The sequence below is a fragment of the Danio rerio genome, chromosome 1, assembly GCF_049306965.1.
Source record: "Danio rerio strain Tuebingen ecotype United States chromosome 1, GRCz12tu, whole genome shotgun sequence".
Taxonomy (NCBI): domain Eukaryota; kingdom Metazoa; phylum Chordata; class Actinopteri; order Cypriniformes; family Danionidae; genus Danio; species Danio rerio.
Window position 1 is genome coordinate 39077367 of NC_133176.1, and position 20829 is coordinate 39098195.

The 20829-nt window shown below is 35.0% G+C and overlaps 1 protein-coding gene and 1 long non-coding RNA gene across 2 annotated transcripts in view; one reads left to right on the plus strand and one right to left on the minus strand.

Annotated features, from left to right (window-relative positions):
• smad1 (SMAD family member 1) overlaps positions 1–7662 on the minus strand; it is a 35205-nt gene extending 27543 nt beyond the window's left edge. Inside the window, 1 exon segment of the mRNA NM_131356.2 lies at positions 7575–7662. The gene's annotated coding sequence lies outside the window, so the exon portion shown is untranslated.
• Positions 7663–9118: 1456 nt separating this feature from the next.
• On the plus strand, positions 9119–10631 carry LOC141386119 (uncharacterized). Its single transcript, XR_012407172.1, has 2 exons — positions 9119–9333; positions 9932–10631. It is a non-coding gene; the product is annotated as an uncharacterized lncRNA (long non-coding RNA).
• The last annotated feature ends 10198 nt before the right edge of the window (positions 10632–20829 follow it).

Genomic DNA, 20829 nt, shown 5'->3' on the forward strand with positions numbered 1-20829 from the left:
CTTTACTTGATTTTGAGCTGCATAACTTGGCTTTATTCAATAGTTGTTGTGCCTCACACTAAGCACTATAGAAAACATGATGCAGAGTGTGACATAATAAAAGGAAAGGGTCAAAACTAAATCCAAATATAAGTGCTTATGAAAGACAAATTTAAAAGCACCTGACTGGATCATTGAAAACAGAAACATATTAAAATGCTATATTTGTAAAGGAGGTCTAAAGCTTTGTCAGGGCATAGAAACTCTTCCATGTGATCGTTACGGGTTTCTCCTTGACACATCAAGACTAAAGCCTCTTTATCTTCTTGTATCACAGGCAGCCTGAGCTTCTCATTGTTAAGGCCTCTAGGCCACTGCAAGCTCAAACACACTTGCAGCTGTTCCCTTATGGGAAGCTGTCATACATGTTGAAAGCAGAAAACACCCTTCCTAAACCCAAACAACCTACAGATTGGGAATTCCCACAGCAGGTGTTGCTTGAACATCCCTTGATGCTGTTCTCACACCAAGACCTAAGCTCTTCTTGTGGGTTCAGTTAGAGTCATGACAAGTCTCCTGCCTTGTTTCCGCCTGACAACATGTTTTTAGCTATCACAAGTCGATATGCATTGCCATTTCCACCTGCAATTACCATGCATTCAAATGTGTTTTGTGTTCAGGTTTTATTAAGTTTTTCTATAAATTTTTTTTTACTATAATTTATCTTTTTTTTTTTTTTTTGTTTTGTATGATCTTTTAGATTGTATGAGCAATCGTGCTACAGGCCAGTAGTCAGAGGGGTTCAGGATTTTGGAAAGACCAATCACCAATGCCAGGATTTGTCCATTTTTTTGGTCCATACGAGCACCCTTGTGCTGTTTTGACTGCTATACCATCAAAAATTGGGGGGTAAAAAAAAGCAGTTCAAAGAAGGTTTTAGGACCAAGCAGAATCCATTACCGGCTGCTTGCTCCAGCTCAACAGCAAGTGACTAGGCATGGGCCAGTATAAAATTCTGACGGTAAGATAACTTTGAAAAAATTATAATGGTTTCATGGTTGTGATCGCTGCTATAAAATATGCTCTTTTAAAATGACTGGGTAAAATACAAAAACTAGTTACCCCTTTGAACACAATATACTTTTATTTTGAAAAATAAAAAGTAAACATGTCAGGCTAAATCATTAAAATGAATTATTGACTTCTGCTGTCTTCATTAGTTTCAAAAACACAGATGTCTTTACAATTTTAAACAGCATCTTTGGATATCTTTTCTGCTGGAGATACTTTTGTTCTAAAAAACACACACACAAAAAAAAATAAAATTCTTACACACCGTAGGAACGGTATTAACTTTTTCATACAACATTTTTGGCGATTTTCAAACCTTTTCCAAACTGCAGTATACTTTGAAAACGGTTATCTTCCCATGCCTACAACACTTGCTGTTCACCATTAAACTTTCAACAAATCAGTTTGAGCAAATGCAATTAAGTATTTCACGAGTCTTACATCCAGCTAATCAACAAAATGTGCAATATACCTAGAAATGATCTAATGTATAGGAGGTCATCTTTTATTTAAATGTTAAATAGAGAAAAATGTTTTGCAAGTAGCATTCTTAACTTTGAACTTTATACATGGAACACAAAATGACCAATAAAAAGTGTCAGGTCCATTTTACACTAAAATAAAATGAGACTATTTTTGTTATAGATAGATTCTCAAATGTACTTTTTTTCAAGAACACCAGGAGAAATCATCAAGCCAGATTATTATTAACACTATTTTTGAATACTATTATACTGTCTTATTATTATTATTATTATTATTATTATTATTATTATTATTATTATTATTTAGATGACGGCTAAAAGAGCAAATATGCTTGCCAATTTGTTATTTGCCTAATAAATGACAAAGGCTACAGTTTTTACAAGTTTTACAGATTTATTTCCAGATTCCTGAAATATTTGTGTTTTTCCTGTTCAAAACTATTTGCACTGTAGTACTGTATATACCAAAATTTCATATTTTCATTCAAAATATTTTATATACATTATAATATACATTTAATAAACATTATATTTATAATTGCAATTTAAAACCTTTTAATAATATTTAAAAATACATTTTAAACTGTTCAAATAAAAATTTTCAAACTAAATACTTAAGTAGCAATGGTAAGTAATATGACAAAATAATTCAGATTTTTGGTACATTAAACGCCCTTTCCAGCAGACAAGATCCAAGCAAAAGCATAAATTAGTAGGTAAAATGCTACTAAAATGCCTTTGACCATTAACTCTGGAAATAATTGAAAGTAATCAATTTTTTAAACATCTTAATCCTATTTACACCTGTCTAAAGCATTGTCCATGTGTGATTGTAAAGATGAAAATGCACCTTACTATCAGTTATAAACAGGCCCTCAGATGTGCTGTCCAGCTGCCTTGTTTAATTCAATTCAATGGCATTTTGAGAGCAATTCCACCATCCGAACTTTAAAGACATACTAAGCCCGTTGGACTGATGGGAATTGATACATATTATTGAGGATTCATAAAATCTGACCACTAGTCTGACCACACACTTACATGAAAGGTCAATATTCCATTGTATTGACTCAGACAATGTTAGTTTGGGCTGCCTGGAGCCCAGTCAAAACAACTGATGCTTAGAAGCAAGCTCACTATAGGGGATAAATGTCTAGTGCATGGACCTGGGATGAAAAATTTGGAGGAGACAAAATTATTGTAAGATGAGCACAGAGGGGTCTTGTCGGTGAACCAGGAGTGAGCACTTGCTGCTTGAAAAATTGCACAAATTGTTCAAAGCGGCAGTTTCGTTTCCACATTTGCAATGCAGGGCAGCCATTAAAATGCAATCATTGGGCATTTCTGCTAGTGCTTTCCAGGCCTGAGTGCATGTAAATATTAGCATCAGCTTGAGGGCTGGTGCAGCGGGCAGAGCTAATGTGGCTCCCATCACGCAACTTTGACAGCCTTGACCCCCCGCATCATCTCCATGTATCATTTTGCGCTGGTTCAGTGCCGTTAATCAATTTAGGAGGCAGTAATGATGCTCTCTCTGGCCTCCCAGGAGACTCTGCATTATAAAGAACTTACATTATTTATCAAGGGCTGGATCTGAGGCCTCCATTAAGCACCAGCTCAATTGCGATGTTCTCTAATAAAAAAAAAACAAAGGTTGGGGGTTGAACAAATGTAGAAGGGTTGAAAAGATAGCAAGAGTGAAAGAAACAGACACTCAGGCCATGAACAAATGCACTTTAAATTCCACATGATGCCATATTTATACCAAACACAAGATGCGCATCAGCTAATCATATGTTCTCAGTATGTTGAAGAGAGACTGTGGAGCTTCAGGGAAACTTTGCACCAGACAAACAAAGGTGGTTGTAGATATTTATATTATTACATTATCATCAATTACGACATATTTAGATCATTAGATTATTATAAATGAAATTACTATAAAACACTCCTTGTGATATGTCCATATACAGTACAGACCTGAGCATGTGACGAACACATTTACTATCTATAACAAATATGATTACTGTAAACAAGGACACTACAGTGATTTGAATAAATTTCCTTTTTGAAGATTTCCTGTCTGACAAATAAATTATTGTGGTCCTGACCTTCGACCCCTGCCTGTTTGACAATGCACCCGGCCCCTTACGGCTTCTACAAGTAGTGGGCCTGAATAAAGATGGTACCACATCGCAACTTTGAGCTGAGCCCAGCTGGGTTCCATTGAAAAAAACCCAGCCACCAGGTACTTGCATATGATCCCCAACACCAGGCCTACCTCTTGTTTCGGGTCCCAGCTGCATCATACAAGGGACATTGCAGTTCTCTATGTTTTATTACTCAGAAGGGGTTTTTGAACCTTGCCTTGAGAGACCCAACCAGGGGATAACTCTTATAGCCTGTTTCCACTAAGAGGTACAGTATGGTACGGTACGGGTCAACTTTATCAAGCTTGCGTTTCCACCGCCAAAAGGGTGGGTGTGGTCAGTGCAGTGCTAGCATTAATGCGTTGATGTATTGGTCCGTTGGAGTAAAAAAGGAGCTGAGCTGAAAGGAGATTTGTCTGTAAATCCAGTTCCTACTTTCATCCATGGTCCTGAACATCGGGTCATGAGCAAAAGAACAAAATCTTGGGTACAAGTGACCAAAATGAGCTTTCTTCGCAAGGTAGCAGGGCACACCCTCAAAGCTCTGTCTCACAGGAGGAGCTTGAAGTGTAACCGCTGCTCCTCCACATGGAAAGAAGCTAGCTGAGGTAGTTTGGGCATCTGTTTCAGATGCCACCTGGATGCCTACCGAGGAAAGTGGTCCAGTCTTGTCCCACCAGGATGAGGCCCTGGGGAAAACCCAGGACACATTGAAGGAACTATGTCTCTCTGCTTTCCTGGGAATTCCTCGGGATACCCCTGGAGAAGCCGGAGGAACTGTCTAGGAAGAGTGAAGTCGCGGGTTCTCTCCTGAGACTGCTGCCCCCGTGACCCGGCCCCAGATAAGAGGAAGAATGTGAATGAATGAATGAATGAATGAATGAATGAATGAATAAATGAATGAATGAATGAATGAATGAATGAATGTTTCCTGTCATTGCAATATTCCAGTCATAGCAGATAGGTAAAAATGTATTTTTTTTTGTTTTGTTGTATTATTATTCTTACTGGATATCTGCCTCCTCATTATTATTACAACCACTACCATTACTGCTACTTACTACTACAACAACAACTACTACTACTACTACTTATAGTAATACTAAGAATAATAATGAAAATGAAAATACCTTTTTTAGTTCTGTGAACAATGTCAGTCCAATGTCTTATTTATTGAGTGCAAAGGTGGGATGTTGATGATCATCCTTTTTATTGTTAGCTATTTTTAGCTAGAACATCAATAACTAATATAATAACAATAATATATAACAACAATATTATAACAATAACAACAAACAAAAAATGATTATAATGCTAAAGAATTAAAATTAAAAAGTACTGATTGATGAAAGATACAAAATGTATCTAAAATATAAATATAAATAATATAAAAACAGGTGTTACTTTAAGTGTTACAAAAAAAGCATTTAAACATGATTGATATGCAAATATTCAAGTTTTATATCTAATATTTATTTACCAAATCTGTGGGAAAGAAGCATGAATAATTTTTATTTATTTATTTTTTTTTAAATAAAACGAACCCCTTACTGATTTAAATACACAAATACAGACATAGTCTTATTAAAGCATTTCTTACAATGGTCTTTTACAACTCAAGCTTTCACAGCAGATTTAGTTTAAAAACATCTGATAACAAAAAACATATTAAATATTTCAAGTTTCAAATATTAATTTAATATTTTACATTAATTACTAACTTTTCCCAGAATCCTTTAAGGAGCTACAAGGACCAGAGGATATCCCATCCTTGGATCTGTTTGAATCTTGAAATGTCATTTGATTAATTAAATCATTAAATCATTTGCTCAAGAACAGATGAAGTTCAATGATCCAAAAATGAATCGTTCAGGGTGATATACGAAATGTTTCCACAGGTTAACTGAAAAGGATTTGGAATGTGACACCTCCATTATGTCTTGAAGTGGGTGTGAGTTTACATTCATATGAGGAATTACACTTTTATGAACTGTGGAGGAATATAAAATATGATCATATGCTTTGGAATTTAGCAAAATGGTAAATAAAAACTTTTTTATGTGAAAGAAAATCACTTAAAGTTAAAAATATCAACTACCAACAATAATATAATGATAAAAATAATGAAAGTATTTAAAATATTAAAATAGTCTTCACCAAATAATTACATTTCCTCATTATTTACTAACATTTAGCTGGTACCAATCCTTAATGAGTTTCCTTTTTTTCTGTTAAACACAAAGATAATTTGGAGAAAGCAGAAAACATGTACCCATTGACTTTCTAGTAGGAAAAAACAAATAGTATAGAAGTGAATGGTTACAGATTTCCAGCATTTTTCAAAACATCTTTTGTGTTCTACAGAAGGATAAAGTCATAAAGGTTTGAAACAAGTTAATGGTGATTAAATGATGACAGGTCTATCTCCTTACGTATTTAAGCAGTTTTTGCAGATACAAACAAGTCTCAAAATGCAAATACTCTCCAAAATCGCGTTAAAATTTGGGGAATGCAATTATTGTATGATGTCAATTTTTTTTTTTTTTTTATTGCATAAAAGGCACACTGTTAACAATATTTAATCTAATAGAAATTTGAAGATAATACAATTAAACTCAAGCAAAATATTGCAATCATTATTATTATTTTTTTTTTGCTTTTTGCTTTTTTAAATTTGTATTTTATATTTTCTGTGACATAAAAATTTGGGTGTACAAATTTTTTAACTTTATCGTAAGTTATTTTGTTAAATAAGCTCCAGATTTTGCTTTAGTACTGACTAATCTAATGTATATAAACATATAATATTGTACAGCTTTCTATTAAAATATGATATATGTGAGGGGTGTACTTATATATGCTATATACTTCATTGCCCCACCTACCTAAAAGTAAAATATAATGTACATATAATGTCTCTGTACATTGACTACATTCTATAATGATCAATGCACACATAATATACTTGTAGGCCACCCTTAAAATCCAGCACACAATTCTATACCGTCACTGCTCATCTCTGTCCACTATGTCCACTAAGGAGTCTACATCCGCAGACAACTCATCCAAACAAAATGGTAAGTTTAATGCTGATATAAGAAAATTGCAGGCAGTCTTTTTCTCTGTATGTCACACACACGTATACAAACACACACACAATGAGTGAGAATAAAACAATCCAAGCAAATCATGGACAAGGACAAATTCTTGTCCTTTGAGTAATCTGATATGTCATCTTCAATGATGTCAGGAAATCTGGCTCAGGTCTCACAGGCTCTGCATGCATCATGTACAGGGCAAATATTCGCTGTAAGTGTTGTGCTTTATTTATTGGCATTTCTGAGCAAGCAAAAAAATTAAATCCCCTCCAACTGCACAATAATAAACAAAATTAACCGGTAATGCACGAGATAAGGACTAAAATTATGTACAATAAAAAACTAACAAAGAATAAAGCACATCTGTGTGGATTCAATAGTAAAGGTGAGAATCAAAGAAGTAAATAAAACAATATGAAAACAAAACATTTATACTATTGAAGCTGGCTGACCCTATACTGGAAAACAAAACATCAACAATCACATCATGTGACAACTAAATAAATAATGACAATAATGTATGCCTTACAAAAAGCATAACTATGAGGAAAAACTAGCTGTTGTGCAGACACTCCACATGAGCCATATAGCAGATCCTGAATGATTTACTCTCTGTAATTGTTATGAAGAACAGCCAAGTTGGATGCTTCATTACAGCTCTTATTACAGGATAATCACTTGGAAATAAGTTGTAAACTGCGCGTTCCTCTGAGAGCCATTCACAAACGTGTCAGTAGTAATCTCACAGGTTGTTGACGCGTTTAAATAGAGTAAAGTAAAGTTTACTGTACCTTGTGCGCCACCTCGACGCGATCCTTCACAGCATTCATACAAGCAGACTCGCTGTGCTCTCGCCTGGCGTCAGTGTGTCGCGGGCCGCCGCACCCTCCGCACTCAGCCCATATCACGCCGCGGGATGGAGTGAGCGAGGGGCGGCGCGCAAGTTCTAACAAGTCCTACTTTTTTACACATTCATCGTTTTCAAAGTACTGTGGGATAAATTATGCAACACTGTTACACTGTAGCCAACTCAATCTGGGACCAAGGAGGCTAGAATGTGATCTATCATGGTGCTGGCCTAGGCAGGACAATGGGATAACTGATTCTTTGTCAATCTTTTTTTTTTACTTTGAGCAGATGCAATTAAATTTAGATGTGACAGTTTCTAAGGCTAGAGTGCATGTTTTTATAGCATGATTGGAAAGGTTTTAAGGATATTATGCAAGGCAAGTTTATAGATCATTTATAAACAGTAGTACATACATAATTATAGGGTAATTCAAAGTTAATCCATAAACAAAAATATTAAAAGAGTACAATAAGTAAGAAAATAAACATTAAAAATTAGATAAATTTTAAACTGATTTAAAATGTGTTAAAATAGGTTTAAAAGGAGTAAAGAAGAAAGTAAATCAAGGCAATATTACTGTGTAAAAATGATGGGTTCCACACAGAAGAGAACTAAGATATTAGTTTTTACAAATTTAAGTGCATTGAACATAAAACAATTAAGTTGTTAACTTAATTAAGTTAACTTAAGAATTGTGTTATTTCAGCTCATTTTAAATAAGTAGTTTGAATAAACAGCAAACAATTTTTTGAGTATATTTTGAATTAGTCTAGTTGGTCTAATTAGATTTGTACACAATGAAAACACATATTTATTTATTTATTTCAATGCAAACTGTAGGCTTGAGGTTTATCTTTGAAGTCATTTATTACTGTGCAGTAAAGTAAGGTAGGTGGTAATTCCTAAATTTCTAAAATTCAACGCTTAGTTTATCCCACTGACAGGACAATATTGATTCCATTTATATTTGTATATTTTAAAACATTTTTTTTTTACAAATTATTAGACAATGCCCCCTATAATTGTCCTAATACGTTTCACAACTACCAAGAAAAAAACACAATTTTAATTCACTTTTCCACCTTTAAGTTCATTAAAAATATGAGAATTCTTTATTTTGTTAATAATAATCAAACAGCTAAATTATGACATTATTTTTCGTTTATTTTTCAATTGAAAAATACAGAAAACAGATGAACAAACCTTCATGAAGCAACATGGGCTTTTTATGAAGCAACTAGAAAGGAAAACTGACAATGCCACATTCTATTATCATGAAAATAAATAAATAAATACATTTCTGCATAAATGTATCATGGCAGTGATCAGCCAACTCCTTGATACTATGTTGAAAGTTAATGTAAAAATCAGCTTAATTAGATGTATAACTACATATATTTTTTTGAAATTCTGTTTCATCAGTAGTCCTGTAAGTTATCTAATGTTTGTTATGAATGCTGGAGCTTATAGAACTATATTATCTTTTGGCGGCGGAAGGAGACCATCGACAGTAGAAGTGCTGCTCGCGCGGATTACGTCACGCGGTTGGCGACAGAATGTCTGAGTGAGGCGCGAGTAAGCTGCACGTGAATGTGAAATCTGGGAAAACACTGCGAGCTGAGAGTGCGTTTCAAGAAGTGTGCAGAATTGCCAAACTGCTAGAATATGTCAGAAATTGGTCGTATATTAACTATATTATGGTAAGATATTTAGTTTCAGACCATTATCTGTCCTTCAATTTATAGCCTATTTCCCCTTTATTTCTGATCTGCAAACATGCTGCATCTTACTCTATTCTTTTCATTGCATGGCTTCACATCACCAGACTTTTTTTGAGTAAAAATGTGGGACGTTTTTCAGCATGTACTCAAAGCAATATAGTTAAAGCTTAGCAAGCACAACATGCTATTAAATTTAATAACAGCTTTATATAAAAGGAAGTTTTGCAATCTAATGAACTGATTTTAAGTCCAATTAATATGTAATATAACTGAATGAATCTAATCACAGCCTATTAACACCAACAAACTGTGCTTATGGGTTAAATCATTACTTTCAGTAGTGGCAGCTGTGCTGAGCATATTTAAACTTTACGATCTACAAAAATATATCACAGACATTAACATATTTTCAAACACCAATCAATGCCTTAAGAAAGTTGTTATGCTGGATGATGCACAACTGAAAGTTTAAAGATAATGTCGCCTCTTAATGAGCGAGCAAACTACAATGCTCATCTGGTGTCCCACTGAGCTGCTGTCAGGTGCACTTTCAATTTGAGTCCATTTGTCTTAGCAGTATCACCCACTGCTGAGGAGGGAGGAGAGGTCGTGGAAGAGCCTTTCACCTCTGCCACTGAGCCTTCATTCACCCTCATCACAATGGAGCCGGACGCATGTGCTGAAAAGCTCTCTGAACTGATCGAAGGATAGACTCAAACTTAAAATCAGTGGTATTTTCATTTCTTTGAGGGGTGCCAAGCTGTGCGTTTGCTTACATATGTGACTCATTTGTGCTTCGGTGCCATCAGCGGTTTTTGGCACAGCACTGGTGTTTTCAGTAATGCTAAGTATGATGGCAGAGAATCAGGCAGCTCGCATTTCAAACAGGCGCCTCCATTGACACTGTGCTCCTGCTCTTCTAGAAATAATGTCTGGAGTGGTAATATTTAAATACTGTCTCCAAGGGCTTTTTATTTATGCTGTAGTAGACCTTCGTATGTCAGCGCAGTAACTAACATAGACACTGAGGGGCACAAGAGCCTCTAATTATTAGAAATGGGCTTGCAAAGCAGAAAAGGGCCACACCAGTATTTGATAATGATGATGCTCTGTTTGTTTTTTGGGATTACAGATACATTTTAGGGCAGTCTAACAATGAGGTGCTTAAAAAAATAAATACAAATTTATGAAAAGTTTAGAGTAGAGATGACAGTGTTGTAAAAATGGTTCTTTCACATTCATTTTTTAAAATGCCATAATATACACTTTATTATGTACACCTGTCCAACTGCTCGTTAATGCAAATTTCTAATTTGACAATCATATGGCAACTCAATGCATTTAGGCATGCAGACACGGTCAAAGCGATCTGCTGCAGTTCAAACCCAGCATCAGAATAGGGAAGAAAGGTGATTTAAGTTACTTTGAGCGTGGCATGCTTGTTGGTGCCAGATGGGCTGGTTTAAGTATCTTAGAAACTGCTGATCTACTGGAATTTTCACACACAACCATCTCTCGATTTTACAGAGAAAATATCCAGTGAGCGGCAGTTTTGTGAGTGCAAATGCCTTGTTGATGCCGGAGGTCAAAGGAGAATGCCTAGACTGGTTCCAGCTGATAAAAAGGCAACGGTAACTCAAATAACCACTCGTTACTACAGTATGCAAAAGAGCATCTCTGAACGCACAAGATGTCAAACCTTGAGGCAGATGGGCTTCAGCAGCAGAAGACCACACCAGGTGCCACTCCTGTCAGCTAACAACATGAAACCGAGGCTACAGTTCACACAGGTTCACCAAAATTAGACAATAGAGGATTGGAAAAATGTTACCTGGTTTGATGAGTCTCAATTTTTGCTGCTACATTCGGATGGTAGGGTCAGAATTTGGCATCGTCAACATGAAAGCATAGATCCATCCTGCCTTGTATCACAGGTTCAGGCTGGTGATGGCGATGTAATGGTGTCGGGGATATTTTCTTGGCACACTTTGGCCCATTAGGGCCAAATGAGAATTGTGTCAAAACCACAGCCTACCTGGGTATTGTTGCTGACCATGTCTATTCATTTATGACTACAGTGTACCCATCTTCTGATCGCTAATTCCAGCATGATAACACACCATGTAATAAAGCTTGAATTATCTCAGACTGGTTTCTTCAACATGACAATAAGTTCATGTAGACAAATGACCTTTACAGTAACCAGATCTCTATCCAATAGAGCACATTTGGGATGTAAAGGAACAGGAGATTCACATCATGGATGTGCAGCCAACAAATATGCAGCAACTGTGTGATGCTATCATGTCAATGTGGACCAAAATCTTTGAGGAATTTCCAGTACCTTGTTAAATCTCTGCCATGATGGATTAAGGCAGTTCTGAAGGTAAAAGTGGGTCCAACCCAGTACTAGTCAGAGTTCTTGGTCTAGAAAATATGATCATATCACCTCAAATTTATTCTCCTTACACTGGCTGCCTCTTAAATTTCGTATTGATTTTAAAATATTGCTTCTTATAAAGCTTTAAATAATCTAGCTCCTGTTTATCAAACCAACTCACTGTCTTGCTATAGTCTAACCTGCTCTTTAAGATCTCAAAATTCAGGGCTTATATACAGTGTATATATATATATATATATATATATATATATATATATATATATATATATATATATATATATATATATATATATATATATATATATATATATATATATATATATACAGTATGTATGTATTGTGGTTAGTGAAGCAATATGTTTTAACTTTACAAATATCCCATTTGATTTTTTTATAGTATTGTATCATGTTTTTTTTATTTCAAAAGCAATATTTTGTGGATTTTTTTATTTTGTTTTTTTGTGGATTTAGCTACTATAATATTCCTTTTCTCTGATGTTCTCTGAATGCCATAACTGTACAATAAAAAGCACAGTTTTTAATCCCTAGAGAACACGAACACCAGTAGCTCTGGAGGTATGTGGGTAAAAGAAGAGAGAGAGAGAGAGCACAGCAGTCTTGACAGCTGACTGAGCCTCCTATTTTCCTCCCTGATAGGATAACAACTTTGCTGACTGGCATTTGTTCAAATAGACAATATGTTATTTGTAAATGAGCGGCATGTAAGATGACCATACCCCCCACCCCCCGGTCACACACACCCCATAACCCTGGCCTAGCTAGAGTTAACCCCTTTCCCCATCATCACCAATCCCTATGGCTGCTAGGAGGGTGGTCTGCCTTACCCCGAGGTGGAGAGAGGAATAAGAGGACAATTGTGGGGCTTTGCATAAAGCTCAAGAGGCTGGAACAGCTGCCATGGTCACTTGGTGGAGGGCTTGCATACTGAAGACCACGCTAGTGTAAGCATTTGCCAAGGTCATCTGTGGTATTTAGGTGATAAAAAGCACATTGGACATAGTTTTGTGCATGAAAGTGTTTAAATATTGTGATATATGTTTTTAAATTATTTAACTATGCATGTTTATATTAAAACACAAACAGTGAAAACTTTAAATTTGTGATCTGCTAGTTAATTGTTATATTTGGTATGTATATGTTATATGTCATTTAAAAACACTTAAATGTATTTTTTCTAGTAAAAGGTGACATATCATATAATTTGTAACTGTAGATACAGTACAAGCATGTATTCAATAAATTAATTTCCAGGTACAGAAATTAACGTTTTGTTATGTTTCTGGATGAATTGTTGTGTTTAAAATCATATTTACACAGCAAATCCATTTGAGTAAAAGAAGCAATTTGAGGAAACAGTAAAACTCAATAAATGAAGAGAACTCAAACCAACTGAGTGCTGTTAAACTCAAAAAGTTAAATCAACTCAAACCGTTTGATGAAACCGATTGCAACAAACCATTTGAGTTAAAAAAAAAAACTAAATGAGTACTGTGAACTTACTCCATTTAAGCTGAAGTAATGAGGTATTAATTTAACTCATTGCCTTCAACACTCAGTTCAAAACTCTGTTTAGATGAGTAGAATTAACTTTCAGTCAATTTTGAGTTAACTACACTCATTTTATTTGATAAAGTTGACGGTTGGGTTTTACAGTGTGTCTTGTCTCTGTTCACGCACTGTTCAAATAAAGTAAACACAACACATTGATGGCAGCAATGACAGCAAATCATTAGACACTAAAGAAGCAGACACCCACTGTCACAAATACCATATTAACAACAAACCATGGAACTTTCTGGATGGTTATTAGATGTAGTTGTGGATTACTTTTCAGGTTTTTCGCAATGATGAATGAGCACACAAATGCTCAACATAGGCTCATTCTGAAAACATAGCCCTATGTACATTTCTGGATATCGCGAATCATGTAGCCAGGAGTATATATGGCTGCTTTCGTATTTAAAACGAACACTACGGGGCAGTATGACGCTGTTCCTTTTCACAATTGCCAGCTGACCGTTTACCTCAGTATGGACAGCTTTCTCACTGTTGCCAGTTAGTCCAATTAGCTCGTCATGTACGTCAGCGGACTTGAGACGGAGAGAGGTGCTGACCACAATGACGGGATTCGAGTCCAGCGTAGAATGGTTCCAGAAAGCGGGTAAGACAAAAAATAAAATAAACAGGTAAATAACAGGGTGAGAATGTGGTAAAATCTGGAAACGTGGTAAAAATCAGGCAGGGGCTTTTCTATTTTTTTAATTGCTATTTAAAACTGTTCGTTGGGTTTAGGGAAGTGGGTGGGAGGGTCAATCAGTGCTTATGAGAACACTATTTGGTGGGTTTGGGGAAGGAGGATGGCTCAGTCGATCACAGTCAGTTGACAGCGGCTTCTGGTGGATTTACACAAGAACAGCAGCTGCAAGTGGCACTTGCGATAGATATTTGAGATCTCAAAAGGCATACACAGCGGCCTCTGGTGGATTTACACAAGAACAGCAGCTGCAAGTGGCACTTGCGATAGATATTTGAGATCTCAAAAGGCAAACACAGCGGCCTCTGGTGGATTTACACAAGAACAGCAGGTGCGAGTGGCACTTGCGAGAGATATTTGAGATCTCAAAAAGCGTACACAGCGGCTTCTGGTGGATTCGCGAAAACAAAAACTGCAAAAAAGCGTAGCTCCTGAGACATATTTGGCGCTCTCCAGAAATGTATATAGCAGAACATTTTCAGAATGAGTCTGGGTTGTAAACGCTGTTTCAAAGATTGCTGTGTGCTATACACACACAACACACACATACATACATACATTTGACATATTGAGCTGTTTTTGCACATCTACTTATAGCGAATGTGACAAGATGCATGCTAAACTAGTTAATAGGCCTATATACTATAGTATATGGAGATCTGTACAGCTACTGTACAAAATAACCATGATTTAACATTCTCAAACCAGGACTCCTATTGTGTGTTTTAAGTGTCCTCATTTCTCATTGGCAGTTGTACTGGCACTATACTATTCACCTTCTTTGTGAACGAGCGGATGCACCCATTTGAATCTTTTTGGCCTGAGACTTCCAGGTTCATTCACTTACAGTCATATTTAGAAGTTAATAACAGCTCGTTCTGCTTGATGTTGATTATTTTTTTATTATATTATTTCACTTTGTCTATATAGTCATGCAAACATTTGTTTGTAGAGCAAGTAGTTTGGCCGTTTTCTTTGGTTTTGGTCATTTCTCCCATAGGCAACTGAATTAAAATTACTAAAACAATTACAAAAACATTGCAGAATAAGGTTAATACAGCTGTGGTGATTTGTGCAATTACATGGTGATTATGGAACGATAATCAGTTTCAAGGTTTACCGTGGTTGGAAAAAAGTCAAGGTTTAAAACCATTCAAATGTTCTGTTCTACCGTTCCTACACTCTCAGAAATAAAGGTACACGATCTTAACTGGGGTGGTACCTTTTTCGAAAGGTACAATTTTGTACCTAAAAGGTCCTTATTAATACTGCACTGGTACAAATTAGTTCCTAAAAAGTACAAAAGTGTTCCTTTTAAAATTTTTAGGTACTACTTTTGAGGTACCAAAATGGACCCTTCAGGTACAAATGCCTTTTGAAAAGGTACCAACCTAGTGACAGCTTGCGTACATTTATTTCTGGGATTGTATAGTACAAGTACTTTTTTTGTTTTTTTAAACAAAAATTTTATTCAGCGATTTAGGACAACAAAATCTCTAGCAGAAAAGAAGTATCCATATAACATCCCATGATTCAGCAACATTTTTAAAATCAAATCACTTATACACCAACATCCCAGCATGCAAAACTCTCATTCATTCATTTTCTTGTCGCCTTAGTCCCTTTATTAGTCCGGGGTCGCCACAGCGGAACGAACCGCCAACTTATCCAGCAAGATTTGATGCAGCGGATGCCCTTCCAGCCACAACCCATCCCTGGGAAACATCCACACAGACAGTCCGGACAATTAAGCCTACCTAATTCACCTGTACCGCATGTCTTTGGACTGTGGGGGAAACCGGAGCACCCGGAGGAAACCCACGCGAACGCAGGGAGACATTGCAAACTCCACACAGAAACGCCAACTGAGCCGAGGATCGAACCAGCGACCCAGCTACCTTCTTGCTGTGCGGCGACAGCACTACCCACTGCACCACTGCCCTGCCCCCCATACTAAACTTGCTTACTTTATATCCAAAGAGAAAAAAGATATCCAAAGATGCCTTTTTAAGTTGTAAAGAAATCTGTGTTTTTCAACTAACGGAGACAGGAGAAGTCAATGATTTATTTTAATTATTTATTTTGCCTGACATGTTTACAGATTCAAAATACTCTAAAAGTTGCTTAAAATAAAATAAATTGTGTTCATTGGGGAAAAAGATTTAGAATTTTACCAAGACGTACTGTCTTTTGAAGCAGTAATCACAATACTGTAACACCGCGAAACCATGATATTTAATCCGAGGTTATCATATTGTCAAAATCTTATACCGGCACAATACACTAATGGTGATTTGTCTTTTTAATAAAAAGAAGTGGTATTATTACATCTTAAATTTGGGAAGAAAAAGTATTAATTTTGCAATAAAATTGTTAAATTGATAACTTATGGTTTAGTTGTTCCATCAGTTAAATAGAGGTCACTTGAATGCTGACAATGTGGTGATTGTTTAAACGTCTGCTTTACTTCTACACACAAATTTAATTGAGCAGTTGTCATATTCACCTTTCACACTCTCAGAAAAAAAAGGTACAAGAGCTGTTACTGGGGCAGAACCTTTTCAAAAAATGCATATTTGTACTCAAAAGAGTCCACAGTGGTACCTCGAAGGTGCGTTTTAGAGCCCAAATATACCTAAAAAGTACCTTTAAGGTACCATTATAGACCCTTCAGGGACAAATATCTTTAGAAAAGGTACTGCCCCTGTGACCTTTATATCTGAGAGTGTACTGACAATGATATTTTTGCTGGTATAATGAGAAGACGTCAGATAGTAGAGCAAACTTGCACAACCAGCTAACCGACCTCCCGCAGAAATCATAATATTGTCAGCTATTAATAGGAAAACATATTAAGTCACATCAGCAAAGCTGCTCTGTCTGTTTATTTGACAGGTGTTGGTGGTACTGTCAGCAAATATAACTCCTGTCCTACATCAAGCATGCAGCTTTGAAGACGAAATGATATTTTTATTCCACTCTCGCAGATGTTCCTTCAATTCCACATTGTAAGATCATTTCCCATGAGACAGAGCCCTGGTGCAGTGTCCATCTGGAGATATTGTAAGCGATAGTCCACTGACATCATCCCTTCCTGTGGAGTATTCTAAACAGAGCTCTGTGTGGTGAAAATAGCTCTGGCTGTAAACAAAGCTTCCATGTCTGATCTGCTTTTCTTAGAAAGGAATAATAGTATGTGCATGCGCTATAACGCCAAAGAAAACATAGGAGGGAAGACTACAACAGTCAGCAAGAGAAGAACTCAGCATTTACACAATGAAGCTTCTATTACAACAAAAACCAGACCCACCCTAAACTCAATTCCATCCGCATAGCATGTTAAACACATTTACAGCCTGCAAATGTAAATATATGCAAGGTAAGCCTGAGCTGAAACCAGCAAGAGATACCAGGCCTTTTAAAATGGGGATAATTGTTGGAAACTGCAGGTTACACCTTATAATGAAATTCCATGTTACTGTAATTAAAGGAATACTGTTTGCTCACTCAAAAAATAAAAAAATGAAACGATTGTTTAAAGAATTGTTTAAATATATATTATGGATCATCAAAAACGGTTGAGCCCCAATTATAATTTAATTTTAAGGTGAAGAATGTACATCTTGGATGGCCTGTCAATGAATGAATTACCAAATCATTTTACTACAAAAGAACAAAAATGTGTAATATTAAGTTTTATCTTTAAAATGTTATTATTTAACAGACCTCAGCTAAAATGAACAATCAATGAACAGCATTTTTTTATTCAAAAAGCTACAATTTTCAAACTGCTATAGGATGTCAGCAGGAAAGTTTATAGAAAGTGAAGTGAGTTAGTGAAATAATAAAGTAAATAGATTAAAAATATGATAAAAAATAACAAATAGTGTATAATATTGAATCAAACCGTACAATAGTATATATATATTTGTATTAAATTTGTATTAAATAAGATTTCTATTTAGCTATATATATATATATATATATATATATATATATATATATATATATATATATATATATATATATATATATATATATACTGTATATATATATACACCGTATATATAATAGCTAAATAGAAATCTTATTTAATAGAAATATTTTTTGCATATAGACATTTAAGATTCATATATAAATTTTCTTTCACATATGTCACCAAGAAACTGCATAAATCCATATATAATTTCATCATCAGTGTCAGAATGGTCATATTTTAGGATACCATGGTGTCTAAACGGATGAAAATTGCTGAGTTAATGTGATAGGAGCAAAGATGGGCTGATGATCGCCAGTTTGCCAACAAATACGTGAGAAAATTATTGAAATTTTTAAAAAATAATGTTCCTCAAAAAAGATAGAAAGACATCTAATTTTCATCTTCAACAGTGCATATAGTTAAAAGATTTTAGGAATCTGGAGGTATTTTAATGCGTAAAGGACAAGTGGGCAATCCTAAACTGAACAACCGTGATCTCCAATTCCTCCGATATCGTTTATAGATGAATCATCATTTATTCATTCATTTTCTTTTCAGCTTAGTCCCTTTATAAATCAAGGGTCCCCACACTGTAATGAACTGCCAACATATCCAGCATATGTTTTACGCAGCTTAAAAGTGAATTCAGCTATCCTAGCTGCAAGGTTTTCCTTTGAATCATCAGCTGAGAGCAAGACATTGTGCTCAATGATGTCACATTTGTCCCTTCATTGATTGTCGTTGCCATGGCTACAGTGCTGTAACTGTAGCAGCGTGGGGTTAAAGGTCACAGAGATAGCCCAGCAATTGAATTTATGGGAGGGCTTGTAGGTATCAGGTTTTACTATGCACCCCCACCCCACTTTATTGATGTTGAAGCTGCCTTTCTCTTCCAGTCCTCCTCTCTCTCTCTCTCTCTCCATCCTTCATTCAATCAGTGGCAATTAACCACAGAACGTAGAAAACACTGAAACAAAACACAACAGCAAATACAACCAACCAGTAACCTCTCTGATGATAACCTCTGCACAGTCTGCTTCCATTTATGCTGAAATGTTGTGTTATTTGCCAATAGTGGTAAGCTAAATATGATAAACAATTGTAATGCCACTACAGAACATACAGTGGGGAAAATAAGTATTGAACACATTATGTTTTTTTCCTGAATAATATTTCTGAATGAGCTGTTGACATGGAATTGAACCAGATTTTTGTAAAAACCCAAACAACACAAACAAAACAAAACAAAAATCTAAAAAACAAAAAAAATGTGTGTAATAAGAATGAAATGACAAGTAGAAAGTACTAAAATGTATTTAATACTTTATATAAAAGTTTTGTTGGTGATGGCAGCTTAAAGACACATCTCATATGAAGAATGAAATGCTCAAGTGTAAGTTTTTCTTCACCCACTTCAACAGAGTGTAAAAATTGTGATGGTTCTGTGGGTCTCGTTCATCAAATCCGATCTTTATTTTGTATTTCTCTATTGGATTCAAGTCAGGTGATTGGCTGGGCCATTCTACAGCTTGATTTACTTTCTCTGAAAGCATTTGAGAGTTTCCTTGGCTGTGTTTTGGATCACTGTCTTGCTGAAATGTCCAATTTACACTGATGAAGGGTGTTCAATACTTTTCCCCTACTTCATTTCATTTTATTACGCATAACTAAATTTGTAAGCTCATTGGATTTGATTTCTTTGCATATATGGATTTCTTTAGTTGCTATCATCATCAGAAATATGCTTTCTGAGAACTACTTAATAAAAAAATACTTAATTTTCCCATTGTACCTTAATAACAACAATATGAACCACTTAGTTTAACCAGTAATATTACATTCATGCTAAAAAAAAATCGAAAGTGTTACAGAGGAAAAATACTGCTTTCATAACTTGTATAGGGTGTTATGTAAATATGTCTTGTACAAACTATCATATACTCCATCATGACCACTTTTGAAATAATAATAGCCACTTTTTATTTTGATTATTTTTTAGTCAAGAGGCATTACAAATAAAAATTTTAAACTCGCTGCCATAACATAAATTATTTATGCTTATGACATTCTATAACATTTTTATTACAAGTTTTTTCTAAGGTTTATATCAATTATAACATTTTTAATTCAAAGTTATTTATACGATCAATATGCAATGTAATAAATGAAATTTAAAATAATTAAAAAAAACAGTGAATTAAAATTAAATTAAAATGAATAAAAGTGAATTAAATAAAAATTAAAAAGATGTTTCTGAATGGCTCACCATTGGCAAACTAGAGCCAATCATAATCATAAAATAAGAAAATCAATCATTATCAATAATCTAGCAGCTTATTTTTTTTTATATAAGTATTCCATCTAAAATAAAAATTCAATCCTAAAAAATGCAACTCACAAATTGTTTACTCAGATTAAAATTGTAGGTAAGGTGGACATATTTTAAGCTCAGAGTTCAGTTTACTCATGTTTGGAACTGTTTGTTCAATGAAAGTAAAAAAATCAGTTGAGGAGACTTTGATTTTTGATTTCTTCATTTGACTTGCACTGTATAAAATAAAAAAGCTGAGTTAACTTAAAATTTTAATACAACCAGGTGCAAATAAATTTTGAGTTTATTAAGCTTCAGTGGATGAACTTGTGCCAAATTAGTATAAGTATACTTGACTTAATAGCCTTCTCAGTAACTTAAAAATTATTTGGCACAACTTCAACCACTGAAGCTTAATAAACTTAAAATTTATTTGCAGCTGGTTGCTTTTAAATTTTAAGCTAACTCAACTTTTTATTTTTTACAGTGTACCTAAAGTTTGTCTATGC